Below are 20,892 nucleotides of genomic sequence, written 5' to 3'. Positions count from 1 at the left end.
GCACAATAAAATCACATCTTTTATTCACCCATTCAACAATCATTTATTGTTTTTGCTTTATTCGTGAGCAATCATGTTGTCAACAATTTTGTACGTGATTATGAAATAAAAATGAGAAGACAAACCGGTATAAGAATCTTCTTAACAAATTCTACTTAGAGATCAATTAACTTTTATGAACAACAGTAGCTCTGTCCTTTACAACATGACCCCTGGGGAGGCAAGGGTAAAAGTAGATTAAAGAGGGATGTTAGCCCTAAGGCAAATTTTTTGGAAAGCCCCCAAATTTGGATGTTTCAGAAATTGCTTCAGGCAATTTTCCTACCTCTGGTACTAGAATGGGATGAATAAGAGTAAAAATAATTCATAGGATCTGTCTTCTCAATATACCTCAACAAGATTTTCTTGAACACAATGTTCATTCTCTTCTTTTTACTTGTTTTTTTGCGTTACTCTACCTGGAATATGTTTTCTTCAGTTCTTCCCAACTAATCCAAAAATGGTATCATTTTTGTGACACCAGCTAAGGTTCTAGCTTCTACTTAAATTCTAACCAGATTGCTTCACTTCTCAGGTTTGGCCACCTCTGATAGTAGCATTGAAACTATTGTTCTCTTTGTCTTGTCTACCAAGCAAGAGAGTAAATTCCTTGAGTTCCTGACGTGAGACTGTGAAGTGTTTATTTCATATCCCTATCTTCTCTGTCTCCCACTGCAGGCATGGTGAATGTGTTATAGAAATAACAGTTGGAGGACACTTAATGATCATCTTGTTTAATGCTAAAATTTTCCCAGTAAAAGGTTGTTGAACACCCTGGAGACATAGATTTTATGACTCACCGAGGCAATCCATCTCATTGTTGTACAGCACTAACTGTTGCGAAGTTCTTCCTATTCAGAGCCTAACTGTCTTGCATGTTGTACTGAATGAAGCATCATTGACCAATAATTTTAAAAGTTGTGTTCCTACGGCAGTACAAGCAGACAACACATCTGCCTCTCTGTTGAACCCAGGTATTGATTCATTTAACTGGAGGCACAGCAAACCAAGATGTGCTCTCTGGACTTCGATATATATGAAATTAGATGCATTTTAGCACATAAGTGCTGTTTTGTTGGTGGTGCTTGTTTTTTGCTGTTGCTGTCCAAAGAGATCTTTTTAGCAAATGGAAATGAAGAGCACAAGAAATACAGAGAGAGGAGCTTCCTGCCCCAGATGAAATTGAAAAGTATAACCTATGAAGCCCTTTCAGGTACTGCAAGGAAGAAAAGCATTAAAGACAGGACAGAAATCCTGAGAACAATATTTTGTTGCAGTGATGAGGTTTTGTAAACTTATTGAAAAAAATATAAAAGGCCATGAATCGATCAGTCTCCTTCCTTGGTTTTTGTTTATGGTTTTTTTTTTTGCAGTACGCGGGCCTCTCACTGTTGTGGCCTCTCCCGTTGCGGAGCACAGGATCCGGACGCGCAGGCTCAGCGGCCATGGCTCACGGGCCCAGCCCCTCCGTGGCATGTGGGATCTTCCCGGACCGGGGCACGAACCCGCGTCCCCTGCATCGGCAGGCGGACTCTCAACCACTGCGCCACCAGGGAAGCCCCTTTCCCTCATTTTTAATCACTTGCAATACTGACACTGAATAATAAAATCATTAGGGCCTTTTATGGTTCTATTTTTCACTCAATCTTAATTTGTATTTTTGCCAGCATAAAAGGGCCAGTCGTTAGTATGGCAAAAGATTGCTTTTTGATTAAGCTCAAAGAAAGGCTAAAAGCAAATAACGCAGTGGCATTTTTTTTTTTTTTTGGTCTGTTCTCTTTAAACAATAAAGTAGTGAAATACAGTGAAACATTGAAATAATGAAGATAAGTTTTCTATGGTGTGAAATTTTTGATAGTTGCTAGTTTACTGTAAAGTTCCAGATATACTTTCCAAATATAAATCCTTAAATCATGCTATCTCTTCTTTAAGACCAAAAAGAAAAAAAAAAAGCCAAACTAAAAGGAAAAAAAAATCCTGCAAATATTTGTTTAGTTCTTCAGCACACATGTACCAAGTACAGGTTCTTTGCAAAGCTAGAGTATATATCATCTACTGTGAGAAATTTCCTTACACAAAGTACTAGGGGGGAAGACAAGAAACTAAACAGCTAGAAGAGTGTAACATAAATGCTAACGGAAGGTCATAGAAAATATTGTGGGAAATCTCAGGACAAATGACTAATGCTCAGGTGGAAATAACACATAAAGTTAAATATCACAACAGGGGTTTAGAGACTACTGTACTTAAAAAAATGTTAATTCATGATTGATAATCTTACAGCATTTCAAACCACGGATGTAGCATTACATTTCTTTAAGAGAAATCATGATTTTCTTTCTTTTAGGTGAAAAGTCGCTAAGTAGGAGCAAACAATAAGAAGCTGAAATGCTGCAGGCTTGAATGCGGAACCATTGCTGCATGGTTGGTAATTCGTGGCAAGGCGCTAGTACCTGAAACTCTGTCCCGCTGCTTCCTTCAAAGAAGGCTACACATTGAAACTGTGAACCATGTTGCCTTCCTGACCAGCCTGGGCTTGTGGCAGCATCACTCCCATCACTTAATTCTGCTCACAGAGGAGGCTATTATAGCCATTAATAGCTATAATGGCTATTAGGTAACTTAACAAGAGGGTGCATGAGTTGGTCACGAGATGGATGTCCCTGACAAGTGATTCCTTGCTGGTACTTTCTATTAAATCTAGACTTCCTGTTACTCAGTGATCAACAGCACAAGACCTCAAATAATAAATAATTTGCCCAGGCTTCCAAATCATTGCAAAAAATAAAAAAATCTAGTTTATACTTACTATCAGAAAAAAACAAAGGATTGTATATACATAACATATGAACAGACTGCTATGAAAAAGAGTAATTGTCAACTGTGAAATATTTCTTAGGTATTAAAATATGATAGCCAAAATTTAATAGGAGGGCTGAATTCTAGCAGTCTATGGTTGAAGACATATATATATATATATATATATATATAGTTTTTTTCAATCCTTGAGAAGACAAAAGGAATAAAACAAATTGACCAATCAATATGTTGATTCACTACCTAGTACTAACAAATCAATTTGTTCCTATCACTACCCAAAGGAAAATGAAAGCTGTGCATAGTAAATAGAAAACATACAGAGAAATGGCAGACAAGAGCCAAACATATCAGTAAACATAATAAACTGAATGAGTTAAATCTTCACATAAAAAGGCACAGTTTTAAAAATCCAATGTAAAAAAATCAGCTACATTTTTTTATTACTAGATACACATCACAGAAAAATTACCCAAAAAAGAATGGACAAAAATAAGCTATATTAATACCTGGAGTGGTGATACTAATAACTAATTAAATATAATTCTAAGTGAAAAAGCATTCAATTGGACTAAGTGTGATAACTTACAGTATTAAAAGATGGAATTTGTCAAGAAGATCTAGCAGCCATGTGTCTTTATGCTCTGAATGATGTGGCATTAAAACTTATAAAGAAAAATTGTGAGATGGAAGAAGAAAGTCATAAAATCACCGTATAGTGGTTTATAATATAACTCTAATGATGCCTTCATTACTGATAAATCCAGATGGAATCATTTTTCTCTTGACTAAAGAACACTCTTCAGTATTTCCTTTCCAGTGGATTTGTGCTAATGAATTCTCTGTTTTGGTTTGTCTAAAAATATTTTTATTTCACCTTCATTTTTGAGGTACAGTTTCACAGGCTATAAAATTCTCAGTTGCAAGTTATTTTCTTTCAGCATTTTGAAGATACTGTTTTCTTATCCTCTAATTTCTATTTTTTCGATTTTCAGCTGTTTATATTATTGTTCCTCCTTTGCGAATACTGTGCTGTCCATCTCAGGCTGCTGTCAGGTTTTTTCTTGTCTCCTGTTTTCACTTTTGTGTACTCCATTATGATTTGGTGTGCTATTGTTCCTCATTAAACAAAAAAAGTCTTGTTAGAATATGTATTTTAAGCTCAGAGTTGATTTCCCCATTGGTAATGGGAATTCTCATCCTCATCACTAAATGTTTCTTGTACTCCATTCCTGCTCTCCTTCTAGAACTGCAGCTGCAAATATTGTTGGATCCTTTATAATATATCCTGTTTCTCTCATATGCACTTTTCCTTTGATCCTTTATTTTCTTTGATGAACTTTAGTCTCAGTGATTTACTGTAATCTATGTTTTCAGTTTACTCACACTCTTTCTTTTCCTAGGTTAATTAATGGTTTTGGCATTTTATTTTTTCCCCAGTTTTTCTGAGATATAATTGATATATAACATGATATTATTTAAGCTGTACAACCCAATGATTTGATACATGTATATATTGCGAATTGATCACCACCATAACTTAACATTCATCGCCCCACATAGTTACATTTTTTTCTTTGATGAGAACTTTTAAGGTATACTCTCTTAGCAACTTTCAAATAAACAATACAGCACTGTAAAGTGTAGTCAGCATGCTGTACATTACATCCAGAACTTATAAGTGGAAGCTTGTACCTTTTGACCAGCTTCACCATTTACCGCACCCCTTACTCCCCACCTCTGGTGACCACCAATCTGTGCTCTGTTTTTGAGTTCCACCTTTTTAGATTTCACATAAAAGTAACATCCTACAGTATTTGTTTTTCTGTCTTATTTCACTGAGCATAATGCCCTCAAGCTTTACCCATGTTGTAGCAAAAGTCAGGATTTCCTTCTTTCTCATGATCAAATAGTATTCCATTATTTATGTGTATATATACGAATGGATAAAGAAAATGTGTTGTGTATATATGTCTGTTGATGAACAATTAGGTTGTTTCCACATCTTGGATATTGTAAATAATGCTGCAGTGAACATGGGGGTACAGATTTCTCTACAGATAGTGATTTCATTTCCTTTGGATATATTCCTAGAAGTGGATTTGCCAAATCATATGGTAGCTCTATTTTTAATTTTTTGAGGAACCACCATACGGTTTTTTATAGTGGCTGTACAAATTCACATTCCCATCAACAGTGCACAGGGGTTCCCTTTTCTCTGCATCCTTGAAAACTCCTGCTATCACTCATCTTTTTGATGACAGTTCATTCTAAAAGGTGTGAGGTGATATCTCACTGTGGTTTTGATTTACATTTCCCTGACGATTAGTGATGTAGAGCACATTTTCATGTACCTGTTGTCTATTCAGTTCCTCTGCCCATTTGAAACTGGTTTGTTTGGAGGTCTTTTGCTATTGAGTTGTGTGAGTTCTATATGTATTTTGGATATTAATCCCCTTATCCAACATGTAATTTGCAAATATTTTCTCCCATTCCATAGATTGTCTTTTCATTTTGTTGATGTTTCCTTTGCTGTGCAGAAGCTTTTTGTTTGAAGTAGTCCTACTGGTGTACTTTTGCTTTTGATGTCTTTGCTTTTGGTGTCAAATCCAAAAAACCATTGACAAGACCAATGTCAAGGAGTTTAACCCCTATATTTTTTTCTAGGAGTTTTATGGTTTCAGGTCTTACATTTTCATCTTTAATCCATTTTATGTTGTTTTTTGTGTGTGATGTAAGGGGTCTAGTTTCTTCTTTCAAATGTGACTATCCAGTTTTCACAACACCATTTATCAAAGAAACTCTCCTTTCATTGATCTATGTGTCTGTTTTTATGCCAATACCATTTTGATTACTATAGCTTTGTAATATAGTTTAAAATCAGAACGCATGATGCCTCTAGCTTTGTTCTTCTTTCTCAAGATTGTACTTGAGGTCTTTTGGGGTTTCATACAAATTTTAGGATTGTTCTATTTCTGTGAGAAATACTATTGGAATTTTAATGGGGATTGCATTGAATCTGAGATTGCTTTGAGTGGTATGGGTATTTTAAGAGTATTAATTTTTCTAATCCATGAACATGGAATATCTTTCCATTTATTTGTTATTTGTGTTTTCTTCATTTTCTTTTATTGATATCTTATAGTTTTTAGTATACAAATATTTCACCTCCTTGGTTAAATTTATTCCTAAGTATTTTACTCTTTTTTGATGTAATTGTAAATGGGATTAGTTTTAAATTTCTCTTTCTGATACTTCATTGTTGGTGTACAGAATTTTTGTATGTTGATTTTGGATCCTGCAACCTTACTGAATTTATTAATTAGTTCTAATAGTTTTTGCTGGAATTTTAAAGATTTTTCTATATATGATATCATGTCATCTGCAGAGAGAAACAGTTTTACTTCTTTCTTTCTGATTTGGATGCCATTTATTTCTTTTCTTGTGTAATTGCTCTGGCTAGCACTTCCAGTACAGTGTTGAATAAAAGTGTTTAGAATGGGGATCCTTGTCTTGTTCCTGAGTATAATGTTTGCTGTGGGCTTGTCATATATGGCCTTTATTATGTTGAGGTACATTCCCTCTATACTCACTTTGTTGAGTTTTTATCATGAAAAGATGTTGAATTTTGTCAAATGCTTTTTCTACTTCTACTGAGATAATCATATGAATTTTATTTTTCATTTTGTTAATATGGTGTATCATATATACACCATATTAAAAATATATACAAATCAATTAGATTTCCTGGACCCTTAGCTATACATATGTTACTGTAATAATTTAAAAATTGTTTTTTAAAATACCTGTATTTGTAATCTGCTCTATGTAAGGAAAATAATTTTGCCTAACTTTCTTTATTTCCTCTATCCTTTTATATTTCTACCTTCCCATATATGCTAATTTAACTTGATGTTTACACTTTGATGAAGAGGAAGACAGTGATAAGGATAACATTTTTCCCTAATTAATTTTTTGTGGATAGTTTTATTTTCAAATTTATATTCAAATTTATGTCTGAATTCTTTACTCATTATTCCAATAACTCTATATGTTTCTTTGCTCTCAATTGTAGCAATCAGCCATTTCATATTATTTTTCCCTACTTCTGAGTGTTTACTTGGATTAATCTTTTAATTAGCTGGAGTACACTTTGCATATATTTTTTTAAAAGGAAGTTTAAATGTGTTTTATATTTCTAAGCGCTTGTGTCACTGAGATTTTTCCACATGAGTAATAACCTCTGAATTCAGGACTCTTGGATTATAAGATGTTTCTCTTCAAATCTCTGTGAACAATGTTTCCTTTTTGTCTGGCATCTATTGATAATTCCAGGAAGAGTCCATTTGTTACCCTCATAATTATTTTTTTGCTGAAACATTGTAGAATACATTTTTAAGCTCAAAAACAGTTTTTAAACATATTTCTGATTATTTTGTTTCATTTTCTCTTCATTATGAACAGAATTGCTTTTATATTTAATTTTTGATCTCCTGTTCTCTATTATTTTTCCATTTAAGTTTAGTCCCAAAATGGATTAAAGAGACATACAATATGGAAGTGTTGATGGAAGAAAGAGACTTATCATCATCTTCAAAAAATTCTTGAAGTTTATGTGAAGCAAGGTAGTAGACAGAGGCATGTATTGCATGGTTTGTACTTGGTACAGTTCCTGATTTTTCAGAGCTAGACAAGTATTCAAAATACTTTAATTTTTCTTACTAATTTGTACTTGACCAGGGTGCTTTTATTATTTTAGATCACAAACTTATTTCTTAATTTATTTGCACTGATGGTAAAGAATAATTCCTTTGAGATTCTGATCAATTATAACCTTGCTTCTGTTTTTTGAAACTACTGCTAATTTGTGTCCTCTTGAATGTTGTTATATAATTTAAACAGAAGTGAAAGAAATACCACCATTTAAACCTGAAGTATCCTAATTGTTTTTTCCTTATAAACTTACAATTAAAAATTATTACTAAAGGAGGAAATATGTATAAAAGAATACAAAATATGGATATGAAAATAAAATAAAGACTCTTGATGCCCAGAAAAGGATAATGTTAAAATATTGTGGTAGACTCTTCCAGATAATTTCCCTTAAAAATATGTACACATACTGGAGAGAAAGAAAAAATGCTGATTTAATAAGTAGAGGTAGAATTGTTCCTAAGTAAAGGACACACTGTCTTGTAAAACATGAGGATGGCTGGTTTTAATTATGGAAGATTGTCTTCATGGAAGATGAAGAGGGTGGGTTAGGACTAAGACAAAGAAGACCAAATATAGAATCCTTACCTCCCTTTATGCCCCCTTACTGACCCGTTTATAATATAATATTCTTGAATATCTCCTCTACATATATTTAGAATCATATTAGTGGTATAATTTCAAAACCATCAAACATTTTAGAAAACTCAAAAGAAGGAAAGTCTATTTTAGTTACTCATTTTTTAAAATACTGTATTCTTCTTTCCTGATGTTCCAAAGTTCCTTCTTTTATTGTTTCTTTTCTGTTTAGAGAACTTCCTTTAGCTCTATTTTTGGGACAAGTCTGCAAGCAACAAATTATCTTAGTTTTCCTTCTACTGAGAATGTCTTGATTTCCCTTTCATTCTTTTATTTTAAAATTTTTATTGGAGTATAGTTGCTTTACAATGTTGTGTTAGTTCCTACTGTACAGCAAAGTGAATCAGCTATACGTATACACATATCCCCTCTTTTTGGATTTCCTTCACATTTAGGTCACCACAGAGCATTGAGTAGAGTTCCCTGTGCTATACAGTATGTTCTCATTAGTTATCTGTTTTATACATAGTATCAATAGCATATATGTGTCCATCTCAATCTGGGTTGACAATTTTTTCTTTCAGCCTGGCTTCTGCAGTTTCTGATGAGAAATCTGCTCTTTAGTTGTTTTTCTCCTATTGGTAGTGTCATTTTTCTATGGGTGCTTTTAAGACTTTTCCTCTCTTTAGTTTTCAGATGTTTAACTATTGATGTGCCTTAGTGTGAATTTCTTTATGTTTATCCTGCTTGAGTTCCACTTACTTTAATCTGTTGGTTTATGTCTCATCAATTTAAAATTTTTCGGACATTATTTCTTGGGGTACATTTTTAGACCCATTCTTTTTCTCTTCTCCTTCCAAGTTTCTGATGACACCTGTTCTTTTCTCTTTCCTCTGTGATGGTTCATTTGGATGATTTCTCTTGTTCTGTCTTTTAGTTTACTGATTCTTTCCTATGTCCCTCTATTCTGGAGTTGATTTCATCCACTCAGCTTTGATTTCAGTTATTGTATATTTCAGTTCTAAAATTTCTACTTGGTTCTGACATCTTCTATATCTTTGCTGAGATTTCTATCTCTTTGCTGAGGCTTTCTGTTTTATTTTTTAATTTTAAAAAATTTGCTTCAAGCATGTTTTTAATTGCTCATTGAAGCATTTTTACCATGGTTGCTTTAAAGGATTTGTCAGATTATTCTCACATCTCTGGCATCTCAGTGTTGACATATAGTGAATGTATTCTTTTTATTCCCTTTTGAGATCTTCCTTGTTCTTGGTATGATGAGTGATTTCTGATTGAAACCTGCATAATTTCATTATATGTTCTGAGTCTTTGGATCTTATTTAAACCTTCTCTTTTCACTGGCTTTGTTTGACACTTCTCTGGAAGAGGAAAAGCTGTCTCAATACTGTCAAGTGGAGATAGAAGTTTAGATTCCCCACTTCGCCTCCGTTGACACCTGACCCGATTAGGGGAGGTTCTTCACCGCTGCCGGGCATGGATGTTTGTGTTGTCATTGACACCATGGTGGGGGTGGCCTCATTATTATTGAGAGATGGTGAAGGTCCTCACTCTTCACTAAGCCTTCTCTAAGGCCATTCCACTGGGGAATGAGAAGTCACGGAAGTCCAGGCTCCCCATATGGTCTCCATTTACACTGCAAAGGGATATTGTTACTGGCTAGAGGGGATAAAAGTCCCAGGTCCCTACTTGGCACCCTCAGATACCATCCCTGCAGGGGCATGAGAACACCACCTTCTAGTCTTGTGAGGGAGGAAGTTTACGCTCTACACCTGGTCTTTGCTGGCAGGGGTGCTGATGGGGTCACAGGTTTTACTCTGACTTTTGGCTGGAATAAGGTGATTATGGTCTAAAAGTTTTCTGTCTTGTTAGTCTGCTCCTTTCCTGGTCCTTTGTTAGAGAGAGTGATCTTTTTGGGGGCCTTTTTCTATCCTCATTTTTATCTCTGAGTTGCTGGCTTTTCAGCTCCAAGTCTGGGATGGTATGAGAGAATAAGAAAGCCCATGAAACTCACCACCATATTATTCTCTGGGCTGCCTTTGCTCCACATTTCAACTGTCTTCTTCTTCTTCCCCTTCTACTTCCTCCTCCTCCTCTTCTTCTTCTTCATTTAAAAAAATTGTGTATCTGCCACGGAGCGGCTGGACCCGTGAGCCATGGCCGCTGAGCCTGCGCGTCCAGAGTCTGTGCTCTGCAACGGGAGAGGCCACAACAGTGAGAGGCCCACGTACCGCCAAAAAAAAAAAAAAAAAATTATGTATAATATCCAGGATTTGTTGTGGAACTTAGGTGGTAGAATAGGGAAATGTGTGTCTAATTCAGCTTCTCCAAAGCAGAAGCCATCCCAGGCCTGGTATGGCCTCATTCTTATTATTTAAGTACTGCTTTGTGTATTTTTTTCTTCCAAAATGACACTTGGTTAAGTTGTTTTGAGGAGACTTATACATTAAGGTTATTAACTCTTTTGTCCTATATGAGCAAATATTTTCTGAAATTTTTTATTTGACTATTAATTTTATTTCTGTTGTTTTTTTCAGCCACATAAATTTTAAAACATTCTATGGGAAAATGTCTGTAATAGTTATCCTTTACGAATTCTTCCATTGTTTTGAACTAATGTATTTTTTGACCATTCTGCAATCCAATAAATTTTTTATGAATATTTTTTCATTTTATTATTTTAAATTTGTTTCTTTTGGTTTACGTTTTACATTTAATTCTTTAATCCATGTGGAGTTTGTGTGTGTAATACAGGTGAAGCCATCATGTAGTATTTTGTTTTATGAAAATAGTTAACAAGCTATGCCACTATCCTTATTAAATAATCTCTTCTTTCTTTAGAGCCTAGAATTAACTCTGTGTGCTCTGATTTCCATGATGTGATGTTATTTTCTGTATTTCTGATAAGGTCACCACTCCATTTAACCAGAGGCCTTAATCTCTTCTCTCTCAGTCTTGCTTTGTCTACAAAGAAGATGCCATCTCCACAGTTCATTAATTCCTAACGCCCTCCAGTCTAACTTCCTCCATGGAGCAGCTGACTATCTGGGAACGAGAAAGTCAAGACTACTATTTATTTTTCTTTTGTTAAAACAATGGCATTGCCCATTATTCTGCAAAAGAAACACTGTGTATGGGGCCCATGCTAAAGGACACTGAAATAAAATGGTGGGGGGAACATGGGTATTTAAAGAGAAGGGAGTCAAGAAAGGTCTTTCTCTAATTCTTCAAGATATGAATTATGGAAGTTTCTTGCATTTCATTTGTCTTTAACTAAAGATGACAGTTAATACAATAACTAAAAACACTCAGTTATTTTACTGAAGGGTAATTGACTTTGGAATAAAGCAAACATGATTTTGAAGCTACCTGGTTTCTGCCATGTGGAAGTTAGATGTCCAAAAGAAAGTAAATTTGCTCCTTTGAAAATTGTTTTCTTTACCAAACATATTGGTTACCAGTGGGGAGAGAGAAAGGGGGAGGGGCAAGATCAGGGGTAGGGGATTAAGAGATACAAACCACAAGGATATAGTGTACAGCACAGGGAATATAGCCAATATTTTATAATAACTTAAATGAACTATAATCTATAAAAATTTTGAATCACTCCTTATTATCTGTGAGGGTTTTAGACAAGTTATTTAATCTTACGTGTCTTAATTTTCCTCATCCATAAATAGGGCTAATGTTAGGAGTTACCTTGTAGAGCTATCATGGCTGGCACATAACATGTTCTCAGTAAAATATTAACTATCACTATTGACTTCAAGCTCTTCATCTTCCAGATGGGAAGCTGATCCAGAGGAGGAACCAAGTTGGCAGAGCAAGGACGACAGTTCTCATTTTCTCATTCTCAGCCACCCAAGATGGCCCCCGAAGAATCTCAGAGCAAATCCTTCCCGAGGAAAATGAATTCTGCTGTTACTAAGAGGGAAGAATTATCTGATCTATAAATTAACATGAACGTGAAGCATGTCTGATTTTTGAGGCATCTAGAAATCTAGAATAGACAAATCCTTGAAAAAGAGGGATTTCCTTTTTTCGCGTGTCCATCTTTTCTGCTTGATACTTAAGAAAATTAAAGTGAAAACTGAACTTATGTTGATCATACAGAATACACACAAGAGCCTAAAGTATGCATTTCAAAAAGAAGAGACTTTCATGCCTCCTGCAAATACTCAATATTCTCTGCTCTTTCTGTCAACAGTATATCAGGTTCTAGATAAACAATTCCACCCAGATTTGGGGGTGGGGAAAAATACTACTTAATTTAATTTTAATCTTTTTACCAAAAGCAGTATATTATTAAATATGGTTTAGAGTTTAAACTGAGATAAACCTTGTTAACGATCAGGAGGCAAACATAATAATAATAATTTAAAAAAACACCCAAACTATGTTAGTATATTCTGTAGTTGGTTTTTTTCATTTGGAAAATAAAGACAGAGCTAGTTCTTCATGTTCAGCAAGCATACGTAGACCATTCTTTCTATCTACGCCATCATTTCTTTAAGAAAACAGAACATGCTACATGAATAGACCTTTCCATAGGGCCTCAATTTTAATTTTCCAGAGTTTGGAGAAGCAACATCCATCAGTTTCCCTCAACAGTTGAGAATAATGCTGTTTTTGTCATACACAGTGTCTATTTTGAGCTCAAATGTGCACACTGACTGTAGACTATAGGCTTGCAGACCTGTCAGCACAGTGCCCCATTACAAATTGTCCCTTTAGCAAGATGACTTCATCTTAGCAGCCCGCTCTGGTTACTACATTCTCCCAGGTTTCACCAAGTCAAACAAGGTGATGGCATTTTTAAGGCTCTAGATTTTAGTGGTCTTCAAATTAAGGTAGGTGGCCAGGTGCTATTTCAGGGTTTCATCAGGCAACCTCGTGCTAAATTTGAAACTAAAAGGGGGTGCTTTTTTATACTGGAAACATAAATATTGGCATTTATGCAAATGGCTGCTGTAACAGGAAGTGACTTCATATATCATTACCTGAAATAAGATTATAGGAGGGTCTAACTTTAATCTGAATGACTGTTAAAACCTGGGACATGTTATCTCTCAAGAAGACTGTGTTAGAATCTAAGCAACCTCTATTTGCATTTTGAGCCTTCTACTTATTGGATGCTAATAAAAACCCTGTACTTTAATTATTTCACACATTACCGGTACATTTTCTAATTTTCTGTGAAGACGTAATCATGTCTGAAACAGATACATACCATGATCCGTAAACAACCATGCCTGCTCTTTAAATTGTATCCTTTGCCCAGGAATCAATTTTGCTGAAAAATGGACCATGTCCGTACATGGGCAAAGAGAGTCACATGAAAATTATGATAGGTAGAGATAAGTTAAAGAAGAAACACCTGGAGTCACAAGACTTGAAAGGAATTCCCAGCACTAGAAGAAGTGTATGGGTAAAGAAAACATTGCTTAGCTTTTTTTATTGTTCGTTTCCTTCCTCTAAAATAGTAGCAGTAATAGCATCTACTCATAGGCTGGTGAGTGTTTAAATGAGACAATGCAAGCAAAGAGCTTCACAAACAACAACAAAGAATATTATCTGTCCTTCCTCTATGACAAATACTCTGCCGAGTCCTTTTTGAACCAGCTTTGTGTTTTGCAAAACAGCACCTAAGTAAAAGATAGCATTAAATGTGCAAATGTGTACGTACATTTATGTGCATAATTTGAAATGTTCGTGACTAACTGTAACTAAAAACTAAATGATTGAATGCATAAAACTTGCTATTCTGCTTATCGTTTTCTTCTTCAGCTCAGTGATTTTAGAATTTTCAAGTTTACTTTGGTAAGTAAACTCTCCTGTCTACTACTTTGTATAATTCTCTACTTTGTTCGTTGAATTCAGTGAAACACATTCTGTATGGGAATTCATTCTCAGAAGCAGAACTGGCCTCAGGAAGGTCATTCATTCTTCTATCCAACGCTGTCCCAGGTGGGTATACATCTGCCCAAGTTTTGGAGGTGTTTTGCAGATCATTTAGAACAATTCAAAATCAATAAAATATTAAGAATTTGAAAAGCAGACTATTAGTCATGTAAACATAAAACTACCTTTGGTTTTCTAATAAGCTTTTGTAAATAAGTGAGAAAGAATGAAATTTTGGAGATCTCACAACTTTGCTTTGATAATTGAAAAATGCAGCAGAAGCAGTGTCTAAGCAAATTTTTTAGCTAGAAATTTTAGGACATTAAGCCCTATAGATAAGAGAACCAGGAACTCTAAATATTCATAACATGTTGGAATTCATTTAAAGTAGGATTAATCCAGAGGACATTTATCTACACAATAAACATAAGTAAATGTTCTTTGGGGTTCTGGCTATGCTTTCTATTCTAAACCTACTTGTAGGCTGAGACTGATTTCTTAGTTTTATAAATACTACATAAATTTATAATCTCAAATTTTCATCTTCAGTTCAATCCTTCTCCTGTACCTTATATCTAACGTCCTGTTCTACAGCTCCACTCTTTTTAAAAAATAAGTTTTCTGGATTTCATAGTTACTGTTATGGAACAGAAATCTTGCCATTTAAATCTTTTCTAGGTGGCGAAAGAGAAATGTGATCAGCGATAATTTGTTTTTTAAGTTTAAATCTAAATGAAGGCCAGCTTTCTCTTCTTTGCTTCATTAGAAAAGCACAAAATAAAGAATAACACATTATTTTGGTCTTTTTTTCCAGTTTCATTGGAAATAAAGTAATGTTAATTTCAAGTAGTAAATAAATCTTAGCATAATTAAATTGTGCTGTGACACTAAATTTATAGAACAATAGAGTAAAACTGACATGGAGGAGGTTGCCAATAAACAGAGAACCTGTTTTAGATTCTTATTTTTCTGAGTAATATCTATAGGTAAGCAGTGGCTACCTATGTTAGTAAATTTAATATTTAATTCATTCAACTAACATATTGTGAGAACCAATAAGGAACTATTTGTTGAATGAATAATTCAATAAACAAATGCTTTAAGTAAAATGGTAAGATGCAGAGAGGAATAGATAGCATAGCTTAAGAAAGAGCAAGGTTGTAGAGTCCTACAGTTGCTGTTTTAATCTTGATGCTGAATTTGAATCCCACCCTTTTCTTTACTCTGACCCTCTCTTCACTGTTTGCTCCCTGGAAGCAGAGAATCAATGTGAAGACCCTGAAGCCCTAGGAGAGTACAGAGCCCGAGAAAATGCCTGGTTCCTTAAACATCTGAGCAGTGTAGAGTTTCCTGGTTGATCTATATTGGACTGTGAGGTAAATGAGAAGAAAACTCGCATTACATTAAACCTCTGGGATATTGGGTGGGCTAGGAACTGCATCCAGCCTATCTTGGCTAATAAAACTACCTTGAAGGGTTGAGGTTAAGAGTAAATAAAGATAATATTTAACTCACCAGCACAGAAGCCCTTTCCTTTGATACATAGAGACACTAAGAGAATCAGTGGTTGCCAGGGGTGGGATTGCAGGGAGGGACGAATGGGAGAAACACAGAGGATTTGGGGGGCAGTGAAAAAACTCTGCATAGGGCTTCCCTGGTGGCGCAGTGGTTGAGAGTCTGCCTGCTGATGCAGGGGACACAGGTTCGTGCCCCGGTCCGGGAAGATCCCACATGCCGCGGAGCGGCTGGGCCCGTGAGCCGTGGCCGCTGAGCCTGCGCGTCCGGAACCTGTGCTCCGCAATGGGAGAGGCCACAACAGTGAGAGGCCCACATACCGCAAAAAACAAAACAAAACAAAACTCTGCATAATATTATAATGATGGAAATATGTCCTTATACATTTGTCCAAGCCCATAGAAGGTACAATGCCAAGAGTGAACTTTAAGGTGAACTATTGACTCAGGTTGATTATGATGTGTCAATATAGGTGTATCCTTGGTCACAAATGTACTGTTCTGCTGAGTGATGTTGACAATGGGGGAGGCTGTGTATGTGTAGGGCAGGGGGTATATGGGCAATTCTTTATACCTTCCTCTCAATTTTGTCGTGAACTAAGACTGCTCTAAAAATAATCTTTAAAAGAAAAAAATTAGGAAGGAACAAACGGGAAGATTCTTTGGTTTAAACTTGAAACTATATTTCACTTGATGGATATTTTCTTTTTTTTAACAGGAGTAAAAACTACATTTTAAGGATTACCAAGTGATATTGAAATGCTCCTGGCAACAGGGAGAAAGTAAGTGTAAAATTTTTGTAAATAATGCGAAAGAGAAATTCTTCACCAGACAGGGTAGGGGTTGGAGATAATTCTTTATGTTATAGTAGGATCTTAATACATATAAATCAGTTGATGTGCATGAAAGTCACATGTTTAAAAAAGCTTATTAATGACTAACGTAAGAAATATTTTATGGCCAGTAGTGTGTCTTACTCCTTTTTTATCTATAGAGTGGCAGATTAGCAACTATAACAGATAGATATTCAGTAATGTTTGTTGGGCAATTGAGTAAGTGAATTACTGAGTGAAAGAATAAATTGTAGGACTATTTCTACACAAATGGAGCTTCCAGAAATTTGCATGAGAAGATACTATTTTTTTAAAATATAAAAACCATATTTTCTTCTCAAATTAAGAGGGAAACGCAACCCTATTCTTTATTGATATCTGTTAAAACTATGGTCTTTTCAGGTATTTATATAAGATCACCTTCCAGATGTGCTGTTCAGTGTCACACGGGAAACATTTATCTTCACGTGCTTCTAAATCTCTCTTATGTGATTCATACTGAATCTCAGTCCAACCACTTTAAAAAAAATAAAAACAACATTCCCTAAGGTGCTCGAGTTCATGCAGTTTCAATACACCTTATAAATGGCCATAAACCATGTGCAGCAGGACTCTAGAATAAATAGCCCTTTTAAAAAACTGAGCTGCCAACAAAATTGAGATTCCATTTTTAAACGATTTTCTGCAAAGTAAACATTTTTCAAGCTTGATCTTTGTGTAATTTTTCACTGGCACTTTTCAAGCCAGAAACAACCTGCACATGTTCTTTTCGTAAAGAAGGGTTTAACACTCCACTGTGTCACCAAGTCCCAGGGAGCTAATTTGTTCTAAAGACAACATTACTACATCAATACAACGCAGCTTAACCTTCAACTAACCTTATTCTGTTTGCTTGCCACATTCCTACTGAGCTTGTCAGCCAAAATTTTCCCTCAGTTCTGGCTTCGCTTCTCTCTAGGTGGAAAATATGTGCATATAAACTATGCTGCCTTTGTAGATCAGAGAAAGGCAATATTCACACAGTCCAACAATCACACACACACACACACAGACACACACAGAGACACACACACACACACACACACACACACACACCTTTTTCCCTATCTTACAAAATATGGAATCAGTTTAGGGAGGCAAAATACTTAACACAGAACTCTACCTTAAAGCAAAGTCCCCAAAGAGAAATTGTAAAAAAACGAACAACAAAAAAACAGAACAAAACCAAATCCCACTGTTTAGTGTTTCGGCTTGTGTGTTCATTTCTTCTTTTCTAAGGCCTTTTGTTCTAACAGCATTTCCCACATGAGCAAATGATGACCGTTCTTGGTGAAACTTCCATGAAACTGGTTCTTACCGTAATTTCAGCTGTTATTTCTCCCTTAGCTCTCCTGCTCTCCCACAGCCGTGATAAAGTAGAAGCACTTTCAGTGTTTCTTCATTTGTTGAATTCTCAGATTCAACTGATTTGTCTACATTTGAACATGCTAGAACTAGATTCTCCTCTGTGCTGATAAAGTGATGTTATTTTCTAATTTTCCAGTGAAAAATCATGGAACACTGGTATGCTGAAACAGTTTTGAATAACTTTATTCAGACTTTATGCTAGTTAGACAAGTTGACAGGTTCTCAATTTTTTTTGCAAAAGATAAAAATTCTAGTTAGAAATTGTAGCATGAAAAAGAGAACGTTCTATATTATTTTAAAAGGATCAATTTAGTCAACTAGGTGGTTTGCTGAATATTGAGGTCGAATCTCACTGTCTCAAATGACCATATATGCCCAAGGACCTGACATTCAGCTGTCAAAAAAAAGAGAAACAATAAAGAAAATATGAGCCCCAATGAGCTTGATAACTGAAGAATCACAAAGAATACCTTACCCTCAGAATGACGGATTTCTCTACAAAATTTGTCTCAAGGCTGGACAAGAAGTCATGGGCAATAGAAATCTTTTCATTGGGGAAAACTTGATATTTTTAGCATAAGATGACACTATTCTCTCACCATCATCTTAGTTTTAAAATGTCCCTAAGCCAGTGCTTTCTTAAAATTTAGTGTGCTATCGATTCCTCATGGATGTTTTGCAAACAGAGAAGCAATTGTAAAATGTCTTAAATGCACTTTTATCTGACTAGAATGGTCAATGCATGAACTACAGAATCCGATTTCTAAAGTCTTTAAGATTTTAAATAGGATTTATGTTAGGTTCAGGATAATTTACATTACTTATATTTTATTGAATCCTAATGCCTTGAGAATTGACAATGCAGATATGACCAATGCCAATGTATTTTTGGAGAAAAACAACAGACATCTGACGTTACCGGTTGAATTGTATCCTTTCAAAATTCATGTTGAAATCCTAACCCACAGTGCCTCAGAACATGACCTTATTTAGAGATAGGAACTTTATGGAATTAGATTTGAGAGAGGCCCTAATCCCATATAACTGGTGTTCTTATGAAAAGAGGAAATTTGGACAAAGACATGTACACAAGGAAAACACTATGAGATGATAAAGGCAGACATCTACAAGCCAAGGAATGCCCAAAGTTGCCAGCAAACCATGAAAATCTAGGAGAGAGGCGCGGGACAGATTGCCCCTCACCACCCTCAAAAGGAACCAATCAGACTGACACCGTGATCTTGGACGCCCAAGCCTCCAGAACTGTGAAATAACGTCTCTGTTGTTTAAGTTGTAGTACTTTATTAAGGCAGCCTTAGCAAACTTGTCTGTCTGATCATCTCTTTTTCTAATACTTTCCTGAATCTCAACGTCTGAATGAATTGAAGTTTACATATTTAAGTCAGTGATTTCATATACTTGTTTTACTCAAAGTTACCTGTGAAGGTTTTTCAAAACACACATACTCAGGCAAAACCTCAAACCTACTGAATCGGAATCACTGATATGGGGGTCAGAAATCGATATTCATGAAAAGTTTCACAGGGACGTTGCTGCACATCTTGTTTTGAGAATCACTGATCTAAAGTATGACTGGATCCCACAGTTCTGGGTGCTGTTTGTTCCTTATTTTGGAGGAGAGTACTCTGATTTTGTCAGTCATGGGAGCTTCGTGGCAGTAACTTCAACCTTGGCTACACATTGGATTTGTCTGGGGGAGCTTTTAAAAACCACAATTGCAGGCTGTACCAGGATCAAATAAAAAAGAATCTCTGGGGTGAGATCCAGACATGGGTATTTTTTAAAATTCCATGTGGTTGCAATGTGTACTCAGAACTGAGAACCTCGGTTTTAAGGTTAAGAAGTAAAAGTTGTGGGCAATGACGAATCAGTTAATTAACATTGCAGAAGATCAGATAACTCTCTGTAACCCAAATAAATCAAGTAGCACCTCAAAACGTACTGAGCCGATCCTTTCTTCCTTTGTTCTCCATTTCTCCCCTTTTCTGTACCCTCTCTTGATTTCTTTCTCTCCACTCTCCTTTATCTTTCTTGGTCATTCAATGCTTTCCCTTTCCTTCTCATCCCATCTCATCTCTTCTCCAACACTAACTTGAAAAAAACATGAAACTGAAGATAGACACACGCATCATATTTTTGAGTCAAACTTTATTATCCCTGATCTTCTTTTGGAGAGTGTTTGAGCCGAAATATTTTCTATTTCTTTAAGAAATAACAGCATGTTCCAATTCACATGGGCTTGACATGTACACACTGCTATATTTAAAGTAGATAACCAACAAGGACCTACTGTATAGCACAGGGAACTCTGCTCAATATTCTATAACAACCTAGTTGGGAGAAGAATTTGAAAAAGAATAGAGACGTGTATATGTATGACTGAATCACTTTGCTGTACACCTGAAACTAACACAACATTGTTAATCAGCTATACTCCAATGTAAAATAAAAAGTTAAAAAAATTATAGATCATAGACATACTTGAAAAATTGTATTAGCCACTAGAGTTGTCTTGTTTTTTATTTCCAAGAGAGTATGCTGAACCATGGCTTGACCTGTAGTTTTATGGTGACTAAAACTGTTGATAGCACCAAAAAAAAGAAAGAAAAAAGAGATAAGTACCAGCATGTTCCAATTCACATGTTTTCTTAAGTATACACACCTCTCACTCCCCACCTGTCCTTGAATGAATGACTGTGGATACTCTATAGCCTTAGGATATTTCAGAAAGTTGTTCGGTTAAACATCAGGCTTCTGGCATTAAAGCGCTCAGGAGCATCCTGGAGATGACAATGTTTTTCCATACCTAGGTCTAGTTCCCTGGTGCAGCTCTGAAGAACTTAGAAGACTTCATGGGGAACATGACAGCAGCTGCTAGAAGGCAGCAGGAAAGTACCATACATTGCACTCAGAAGAAGGCGTTGAGAGGGTAGCAATGAGTTGTCTCACCACTGATGAAACTTTGAATGGTGCCAAGAGTTAGGAACTGCCAACAAAACTTAAGACTGTGAACAGCGGATAAACTTATTTGGGGTTGAGTTTAATTCCCT

At 35.5% G+C, this 20,892-nt stretch overlaps 1 long non-coding RNA gene across 4 annotated transcripts in view; it reads left to right on the top strand.

The window, feature by feature from the left end:
- The window catches only part of LOC109548344 (uncharacterized), a 389,113-nt gene that overhangs the window by 338,185 nt on the left and 30,036 nt on the right, over positions 1-20,892 (top strand). For 3 of the 4 annotated variants that reach the window (XR_012327209.1, XR_012327210.1, XR_002174431.3), the window contains exons 6-9: positions 2,387-2,463; positions 11,952-14,133; positions 15,328-15,443; positions 16,300-16,363. This is a non-coding gene — a long non-coding RNA (uncharacterized lncRNA). Of the gene's footprint in view, positions 1-2,386; positions 2,464-11,951; positions 14,134-15,324; positions 15,444-16,299; positions 16,364-20,892 lie in introns of all 4 variants that reach the window. The other variant, XR_012327211.1, reaches the window with a different exon arrangement.

Source organism: Tursiops truncatus, chromosome 17, assembly GCF_011762595.2.
Source record: "Tursiops truncatus isolate mTurTru1 chromosome 17, mTurTru1.mat.Y, whole genome shotgun sequence".
In the NCBI taxonomy this organism is placed as follows: Eukaryota; Metazoa; Chordata; class Mammalia; order Artiodactyla; family Delphinidae; genus Tursiops; species Tursiops truncatus.
Note: the sequence above shows the minus strand (reverse complement) of the source record. Positions and strands in the feature narration are given on the sequence as shown.